Raw genomic sequence first — 9,500 nt, forward strand, 5'->3', positions numbered from 1 at the left:
CAGCCACTCTGATGCCGGCCTGGCTTCCCCACCCCACCCCGCCTGGGCGACAACTGCCCCTTCCTGAGCAAGAGTCCAGCCTCCTTGGCAACAAACAGGAGCTGGCGCTGACCAGCAGAGCGGAAGGCAAGCCAGGAGGAAGGGGGTGTCAAGTCAGGCAGTCTGGCCCAAGGCCACGCACAACTGACCACTTGACCTTGGGTCCTGTTAGAGCCTCAGTTTGTCTTCATAGCCAAAACGTCCATGTCCAAGTACACACAATCTCAATAGCCTCCAGTCCCACACTGGAATGTGAGACTCCCCAGGGTGTTCTAGAAACAACTGCTGTGTCTGCAAAGCCAAAGGGGAAACTGAGGCCCAGATGAAGGTCAGACCTAGAGGTTCTGAAGACTCAGACAGAAGAATGTGGAAAGGGGCCAATGCCTCCAGGCCCTTGACCAGGTACATCTGCCAGCAGGTGCCTGCCAGAGCTAAGGCTCAGTGCCCTGCTGCTTGGCAGTCCCAAGAGTCAGTCATTTGCGTGCCCTACACCCCACACCCACCAAAGACCTCCCCTGGCCGCATCCCCAAAGCATGATAACCATTCCCAAGTCACAAGTGCTGTCTGGGTTTCACAACGTGATGAGGGGGACAATAACAGCAGCCCAAGAAACAACAGCAGTGACACCTGCATTCCTGGCTCTGCCCAGAGGCAGCAGCAAGGGGTCAAACCTGTTCCCTGTGCTTGAAGAGCCTTCAGTGAGGAGGAGGAGGAGAAGGATGGAGACAGGGCACCAGGCAGAAAAGCGAAGCTCAGAAAAGACACCCTTGTCCCCCAGGTCACCCAGAGGCCTCCCTTTGGGCCTGTGGCTGCTCAAATGCTGACCCTCTGCTGGAATCTGCATTCCAGAAGAAGGGATCTGGGAAAGGTACCTGGGATCCTCCCACAAAGCAGCATGCAGGGAACTGACTCAGGCAGTCCAGGAGCCTAGGGGTTGCCAAAGGGACCAGCACCTGTCACCTGCCTACCCTGACTCGAGTTCCAGAAGACCAAAGGGAACTCAAGCCCAGTGAGGATGCAAGGGGGTCCCTAAAGACAAAGCTTCCAGAAAACGTTCCCCACAACTGGGGCAGCCTGGCCAGGGCAGCTCCTGCCCCCAGAAGACCTACTATGTGCTAAGCATTGTGCCAGGTTCTAGATAGAGGAGAAAGACCAGCTCCAAGTCTGGTTGGCCAGGGCAGCCCCTGCCCCCAGAAGACCTACTATGTGCTGGGCATTGTGCCAGGTTCTAGATAGAGGAGAAACACCAGCTCCAAGTCTGGCTGGCCAGGAAGACTGGCCCTCACAGTGGCACTATCTGGGGTCAGTTTTAGACCACAAAGAGGACCTTGGGGGTTAAAAGAGAAAACAGGCTGGATCTCTCTGGTGTTACAGGTGGCCAGAAACACTGAGTGACTCCTCCAAGGCCACATGGCAGCCCAGGGCTGGGCCTCCAGATGTATAACGCTAGCCAGATCCCTGCCAGACCCTGCATTTACCTTACCAGGCATTGCATACCTATTCTGTTTTTGGGCTCCTCGTTAAGTCACTCACCCAACTATCCAGAAAAGGGTAGGAGGTGCAGAGAAGGCAAGGGACTTGTCAGGGTCTGAGCCAAGCATGTTGTATCTGGAGTCCCTGCTGGATCATGAAGGAGGGAGCTGGAGCTACGGTGGGAGACACAGCAGCTCCAGCAACTGCAGAGGGTAGATGCAGAGCTCCTTCTTGCAAGGACGTGGGGAGGAGGGGGCGTGGATAGGATTCTAGAAACTGCAAGCATGGGACTGGGGGTTCAACAATAGCCCTGGGCAAGGAAGCAGACAGAGAAGGCATGATCAGCAGTGCACAGACCTACGACACAGCCCAATAAGCCACTGGACAGTCAGACCTCAGGTATGCCCAGACTGGCAGATGGGAGAAGGTGCTTCAACGAGCTGTCCTCATGATTCCAGGATACGTCAAGCATGAGAGGTACCGGACTAGACTCAAAGGGCTTGTACCAGCTCCACTGGGACAGGATGGAGTAGGTAGAGGAAGGACACCCTTCTGGACTGAAAGCCCTCCTCCTACCACCATCAGGCAGGATGGTGGAAGAGGTCAGAAACTGCCCCAAGCAAGGGGTGCTACAATGAGGTACAAATGTGGGAGGCAGAAACGGGGTTGCCTTCAGGTACCATGAAATTGGTGGGTAGAAAGACTGTCAGGCCCCCTGCTTCCAACCAGCATCAGCAGTGACACAGGCGAGGGCTGAACAGGCCCAGTAAAGGGCACAGACATGATTGGGCTGCAACAGAGACCAGAGCTGGGGGGCCACAGAAAGCTGCAAGTGCAGGCAGGCCTTCCTTGAAGGACCAAGGAAAGGGGTGATGCTACAGCTGGGAGGAGGAGGAGAGCGCCAAGGCTCTGCAGGCTGTGTGACTCAGGCATGCACCTCTCTGTCCCTCCACAGCCTCTTCTGTCACCACTTAGGGGACCCGCATGCACAAGGGCTGGCCCCTGAGGGAGCTGCCCCTATTGCCTGCTATTTCAGGGCTGGAGAGAGGTGTGAACCAATGCAAAGGCTGGAAGGTCTCCAGCTCCTTGCTTCCTGACTGGCCTTCCAGCCAGGCTTGCAGTGATGAGCCGGGCCCACCCTGCAAAGGGTCACAGCCAACCACCATCTGCTCCAGGACGAAGGCAGCTCAAGTCCAGGCTTCCTCTCTCACAAGCCAAGCGAGTCTGGTGGGCAACGCTAGGCCCACAGTAGGTGTGTAAGGAGCGTTGGCCAAGGCCAACACAAATGCCTAAGGCTCCAGACAACAGAAGTCCAAATCTCCTTGTAACACAGTTGGAAACTGAAGCCCAGGAGAATGCACCTGCCCAAGGCCCCACAGCGAGTCAGCAGCAGTGGCAGACACAGAACCTGAGCCCAGACTGAGCGCGCACTTCAGCCCATGCTCCCAGCCACCTCCCGATTCCTTCCCGTGGGAAAGCCTCCTGGTCCAGGCATTGGGGGCGGCCCCAGCCGCGTGATCACACTGCCATCTCTCTGGCATGCCAGCCGCAGGGCCCAGGGAGCACAGCATTGCCCATGTGACTCAGCCACCCTTACAAAAGCAGCTGTGTGCCTAGACCTCCTTTCCCTCCCCTCCCTCTCCCCCATTGTGGAGCTGGAGTGGGGGTGGGGTGCACAGCAGGGAGCCTGGCCCATTCAAAACATGGGAGAGGGAGGAGCTGCCTCAGCGTTAAAATGGGGACTCAAGCCCAGGCTTGGGGTACTAGAGGCAAGTGCCAGCTCCAATGATGGCGCTCAAATGGAGGAGAGAACCGCCTCCCTTACAAGTCCCCAACTGCTTTCTGAGACCTTATTTGGGGCTCCAAGGACAGGTTGTATCCGGTTGGTTCCCACAAGGGGTGGAGCCGGGTCCACCTGCATCAGGTTTCAAAAGCAAAGAGGCTGGGAAGGACTCCAGTGGCTGCCTGGTTCCTCTCGCCCCTCCCCGGAAGCTCCAGCTGTGGAGCTCTTATCCTGAATCTATCTGCACTTTCTCCCACTGCCCAGTCTAGGAAAGTGTCCCACTTGCTGGAGGGGAAAACTGAGGCTTCAAGAGGCAAGGGTGCTACAAGGCAATGGAGAATTTGAACCAGGATCTACCTGGAACCCTGATTCCACCCCCAGCCTTTACCCAATATCCTTTTCTTGCCTCCAAGGGCATCCCAACCTCCTGCCCACAGCGGTACCTCAGGGCCATGCAGGGAGACAGACATTGCCCCTCCCACACGGTCACCCAGGGCCCTGCCCGGTGGAGGGGCAGGGGCACTCCAGAATCCAGCTCTGTAGTCAGCGTTCAGGTTGGCTGGTGTTCTGGAGCCACCCCCGCAGAACCCCTCAGGACAATGGGCATGCCTGGGTGCCCGCCTGGCCCAGACAGACAGAAGGTACACAGGGCAACTAGGCCACTTCCTGGTTTCCAAGCATGACGGATCGTCTGCCCCTCAGCCCAGCCCCCAAGGGGCATTTGGTGGGAGGGTTGGAAGCAGCCAGAAGAGGCCCACAAGACTTCGGGACAAAGAAGAAATCCACCTGAGAAGCCTTGCAGCCGCAGCCTGGCACCCTCCTAGGAGATTCCACACACACACCCTGGCTCAGGCTGTGTTGCCTTCCTGCTCTGCCTTTACAGCTAGAAACACAGCCCCCTCCTCTAGGTGGGAAGAACCACAGCCTGGGCAGGGGTGGGGCTGGCTCAGAGCTGCCCCTCCCCTGCCCAGGTTCCTCCCCACACTGCCCACATCCCCCCTAACAGGTATCCACAGGGTCTGGCATTGCACTGTCCCCTTTCTGGGCCTCAGTGCTCTCCCATGGAAGGTGGGGACAGTGTCCCAGCTGCAGTACCTCTGGGAAGTGCAGGATCGTGACTGCCATAGGCGACCGTCTGTCAGCCCAGCCCTCTTGTCTCCCTTACCCAGTGTTCTCTGGAAGGTAGAGCTCCCAGGAAAGGCTGACCGGAAGAGGAGCCCTCCATGCCCTCTGCAGCCACCTCCCTGTCCGAGTGAGGAACGTCCTGACTTGGTGTGGGACCACCAGCAGCCCCCCCCCAACACCACCACTCCAGAAGCTACCGAGGTCTTTACAAGCATGCTCCCTGCAAGTTAGGGTTCCTGTGGCCCTAGCCCATGAGTTGTCTACTTGGGCCAGCTGCCCTTGGCTGGGCAACAAGGTGTGGCCACTCCAGTGCCAAGGGAAGCAAAGGAGACCCAGAACACTTCACTGACTGCCCGCAAAGCAGGGCAACAGTGTGCATGGGCGACAAGACTTGCTCTGTTTTGAGGGGTCAGTGTGACATAGCATTCCCGGCCCCAGGGTCTCCAGAATCTCCCCCTGTGCCTCACAGCACCCTCAACCCGCATACACATTTGCTCATGCACACAATCTCTCCTTCACTCACACACTCACACACACACCCATTGGTGCCCAAGGTTGCCACACTTCTCTTGGGAAAACAAAGAGCTGAAGTCAAAATACATTGCGGGAAGGCATGGAGTGCCAGCCCCTCCCCTATGCCCAGGAGACACCCCCAAGGCCTCCACCTTCTGCAGCAGGGGAGCCCCCGGGGCTCACCCTAAGTGCAGGGGGCTCAGATGGCTTGTTACCGCAAGAAATGGAGCAGTGATGACAGCTGCTCATTAGTGAGGGTTGCCTCATTAACAGAGAGACTGTGGGGGGCCCACTTTGCTGCCCACACATCCCCGGGAGGCGGAGCAGGCAGACGCCAAGCCCCTGCCAGCCTAAGCCACCCACCTCTGTCTGGGGGGTGGGCACCGTGCCTGTGCCCCACGGTGCCCAGGGAGGTTGTGTTTGCAGGAGGCGGGAGCTACAGCATTAGTGTTTGCAGATCCCAGGCCCTGTGCACCTCTTCATAGGATAGGGAAACAGGCCCTGGGCAGGGGGGTGGGGGACGGGGGAAGGCCAGGGCCTGGCTTCTTTCTGCCTGGTGCCTCCTTTCCCAGTGTCCTGGGCCATCTCGGACAAGCAGCCCCAGTGGAAAGGGAAGCAGAGGAGGAGGGGAGACGGGGTTGGTTTGACTCCCCGTGGCTGGCAAGGGCTTGGGGGACTGGGGTGGGAGTGGAGGGGGGCGGGGGGAGCAGCAAAGGGAGCCTCTGCGGGCGGGGGGGGGGGGGGGGGTGGCCAGCCAGCCCCAGGCCCTGGCCCCTAGGCCTGACTCACCAGGAAAAGCTGCCATCTTCCTCCTCTCCTTGTCAAAAGTCACACCTGGGCCAACCAGCTCCCAAACCGGTTTCCCACCAGTGGCCCCGGGAGGAAGCAGGTGTGGAGAACTGGAGGCAGCAGGCAGGCAGCACGGGGCCCGGCCATGTCCCAGCCTTACCCTTGCCCTATGGACTGTGCTCTTGTCCTCCGTGCCCCAGGAGCACACCTCTTACCTGCCCACTTCCCAGGGCCAGAATAACCACCACGCAAGTCTGTCAGCTCCTGTCTGGGCCATTACATGGGTCACCTCCCCTCTGCAGAAACAAGCAGAGCTACAGCCCTCCCTCTACCCCCGCCTCCAAACGGCAGCTCTTACCTACAGGTTGTGGGCTGGCCCTTCTCCACGCGGCACCCCGAGCTGTGCCTCCTCTCAGGGCCCACAGCGCCGGGTCTGAGCCTGTCCAGGCAGGCAGCTGGCCCAGGTGAGGCTCCGCCTGCACGTTTAGCCCCACTTCCGCTGACCCAGAGCCTCAGCTGAGGCCCCCACCCTCGCTCTCATTCCTGGCCTTGTTTTCAGGGGCCAATCAGGCCTTGGGGTACTCAGTGCCCCCAGGTCCTCTTCTCCTAGTAGGCTTTGGGCTACTGGCCCCTTTACCGCTCCTGGGAGAATGGCAAGGCCCCCCTCCCCCAGGCGGCGTTCCACACCTTGTGTCTCCTCCCCCAGCTGAAGCCTGGGCCGGGACTCACCTGCCTATAATACAAACAATCCCAGGTTCCAGCTGGCTGGAGGCAGGAAGTCAGGGTGGGGTCCAGGATCTGCAATCGTTCTGAGAAGCCGAGGCAGACCTGGGCAACTATTCCTGGGGAAAGGGTGCCGGCTGCTTCCCTGGGTCCCCTAGGGAGCAGTCAGGGCAGCTCCACCTCATGGCAAGAGATCCTGAGCACACATGGTGCCCCAGCCCCTAACCTCTGCTGTCTGGCCACTTTAGACCTGCAGTTTGCTGGGGCACTGTTCTGTGCTTCTCCAAGCTCTCCCCCCACCTCGCCCCCATTCTTGCAGGTCCCCTTTGATTCCTATCTCTCCCCTAAGATTAAGCCTCAACGTCACCCTTGCTTATAGTCACCCAGGCTAATGTACCCCAGCAGGCCTGCAGCAGGTGCCATGCGGGGGCTAGGTGCCGCAGCAGCCTCTGTGTCCTTATGTCCCCGTGGGAGAGAGGGGAGTTTCCTCCTGTCCTCTGCCTGCATGGGGTCCCCCACAGTCCACAAGATTGACCTTGCCTGGAGCCCATCCCCGGCATTGAGGTCATTTCTCTCTGGGCTGTGGGACAGACACTGGGGAAACAGAAGGGAAAAAAACAGGAAAGACAGGCCCCTTAGGAAGGCAGTTGTACCTTCAGCAGGTGTTTGCTGAGGGCCTATTATGTGCCAGGCACTGTTCTAGGCACCAGGGCTCCAGCTATGAGCACAAGAACCTTTGTGAGAGACCCTCAACTGTAAGGCAGATAAACACAAAAGCAGCATCCAGGGGCAGAACAAAGCCAGGGAAAGGGAGAAGAGTGAGGGAAGGGAAGTAGGTGGCTGGGAGTCCCTCTAAGAAGTGACATTGCACACCAGCAGCAGCATGATGGAAGAGCATGCTCAAAGGGTCTGGGGTGGGTGAGGGTAAGGAGGGAGCTGGCTTGGCTGTGTGGTTCAGTGAAGGGAAGAGGGGTGCAGGAAGGGTGGATGGATAGACAGCAGGAGGGAGGCCAGGTCTGCTGGCATGCATGGGAGCTTTCACCCCCTGAGATGGTGAGGAAGAGGGTATTGGCCCAGCTCAGAGCCATCCCTGGAGACCAGCCAGGGATTTCCCCACTACTGTGCCCAGCGGAAGTTGAACACATATGAAGGGGCCCCCAGGAGAAGAGGGAGTGTCCGGGAGGGGGCCCCCACAGGAAGACAGCCTGACTCTCCTGGCCCCAGTGATGCCATCTAGCTTGTAAGCTCCCCAGGGGAGTCCTGGGACTTTCCTGACAGGTGCACCCCAGCCCTTCTCCCCTCAGCCCCAGGTGGGTGATGAGCCCCCAAGCTTTGGCAAGCAAGCAGCAGAGCCTGGGACTGGAGCCTTGAATGTGTGCTACTTTGGGTACTCTTGGGAAGGTTACTTCAACTCTATCACCTGCCTCTGAACCACCGGCCTTCCCTAAGTGTAGGGAGGGGATGGTTTGGTCTGGGAAAACCTGCTCCATGTGCCTTGCAGAGCAGAGGAGGCTTTGTGAGGTTAGGCACTTGGTCTTGGGGAACCCCTAATATGCAGCCCAGTCTAGCACCTCTGAAACAAAGGGTGGGATTGTTGTGGGGTAGGCAGCTAGTTCAGGGTCACGAGCTTGGAAGACACTCCTCCCACCATCTATATGGTCCCTTCTGCCCACCTATGACACTCATCTATCATCAACTGGAACCTGAGAGAGGGCAGTATTGCACTGCTGTGTAACCACTCCCCTCGCAAGCCCCCATAAAGGCCCATGATACGGAGGGGTTCACTCTCTTGGTCAAGTTCTTCCACCACTCCAGCACTCGATTCTTGGCTTCTCCAGTATCTGCTCTCTGGCTTCCCTCAGACAGGCTCTGAGGTCAGGTAGCCCCTGAACATGTCCCCTGTATGTCCTCACCCTCTGTTCATTGCTTGAGCAGGACAGTAAAGATATTAATGCTAAGATGCTTTGTATTTCTAATTTGTGCACTTTCAAGAGTTCCAGGAGAGGTGTGAGGCATAATAGTAATGAAATGTGGGCAGAGAAGCCAGGGAAAGGTGAAGGCAGCTTTGTAAGTGTGCCCAGGTTGTTCATTATATGTCTCTTAGGATAACTTACATTGCTAAGGAAGCTGGGACCTAGGTCTTCAGTTTAACTGATGGACTTCAGGATAATGACCATTTGTTCCTCTTGGGGTTTCAATTCAGACTGGATTGCCATATGGACTTTTCATTTGCTAATTTCTAATGGGCTTTATTATTGCCAAGCTTGGTTAATAAAGACTCCTTAATACACTCTAGACTTACCTGGTGTGATCTTGCTTGCAACCAACAGGATGACCTGGAACCATAAGTGTCGAGGGCCCAGAAGTGACAGCAGCAGATGCTGTACTAAAAATATGATGTAGGTCAGCCCACCAAGCCACTGAGGCAGGAGCCCCCTGGTGCCAAGGATGTGAACTGGGGCTATTAAGAGGCCCTGTCTTGGGCCTAGTGTGGTAGCCTAGCAGCTAAAGTTCTCATCTTGCATACACTGGGATCCCAAATGGGCTCTGGTTCTAACCCTGGCAGCCCTACTTCCAATTCAGCTTTCTGCTTGTGGCTTGGGAAAGCAGCCAAGGATGGCCCAAAGCCTTGGGCCCCTGTACCCACATGGAAGACCCGGAAGATGCTCCAGGCTCCTGCCTTCAGATCAGCTCAGCTCCGGCTGTTGCGGTCAGTTGGGGAGTGAATCATTGGACAGAAGATCTTCCTCTCTGTCTCTCCTTCTCTCTGTCTACAGGGTTGAGTCTCCCAGGGAGACAGGGCAGGACAAGGGCACCCCTCTGAAATACACCATGCTGGGTGCAACCTTGCTCTCCCAGCAGTTCTGAGTGTGGCTGCCCTATTTTACAGACAGGGTGATTGAGGCTGCCAGTAGCCTCAGGCCACATCCTTGGGGTGCAGTGTCTCCAGAAAAGGGGCGAGGAACGAGGGCCCCGCATGTTCACCCCTACCCTGCAGTGACTGAGATCTGCCAGGGTCGAAGTGAGAGCCATCAGGTCATCTCCTCCCTCAGC

The sequence above is a fragment of the Ochotona curzoniae genome, unplaced genomic scaffold (genome assembly GCF_017591425.1).
Source record: "Ochotona curzoniae isolate NIBS_2020 unplaced genomic scaffold, NIBS_Ocur_1.0 contig_3622, whole genome shotgun sequence".
NCBI lineage: Eukaryota > Metazoa > Chordata > Mammalia > Lagomorpha > Ochotonidae > Ochotona > Ochotona curzoniae.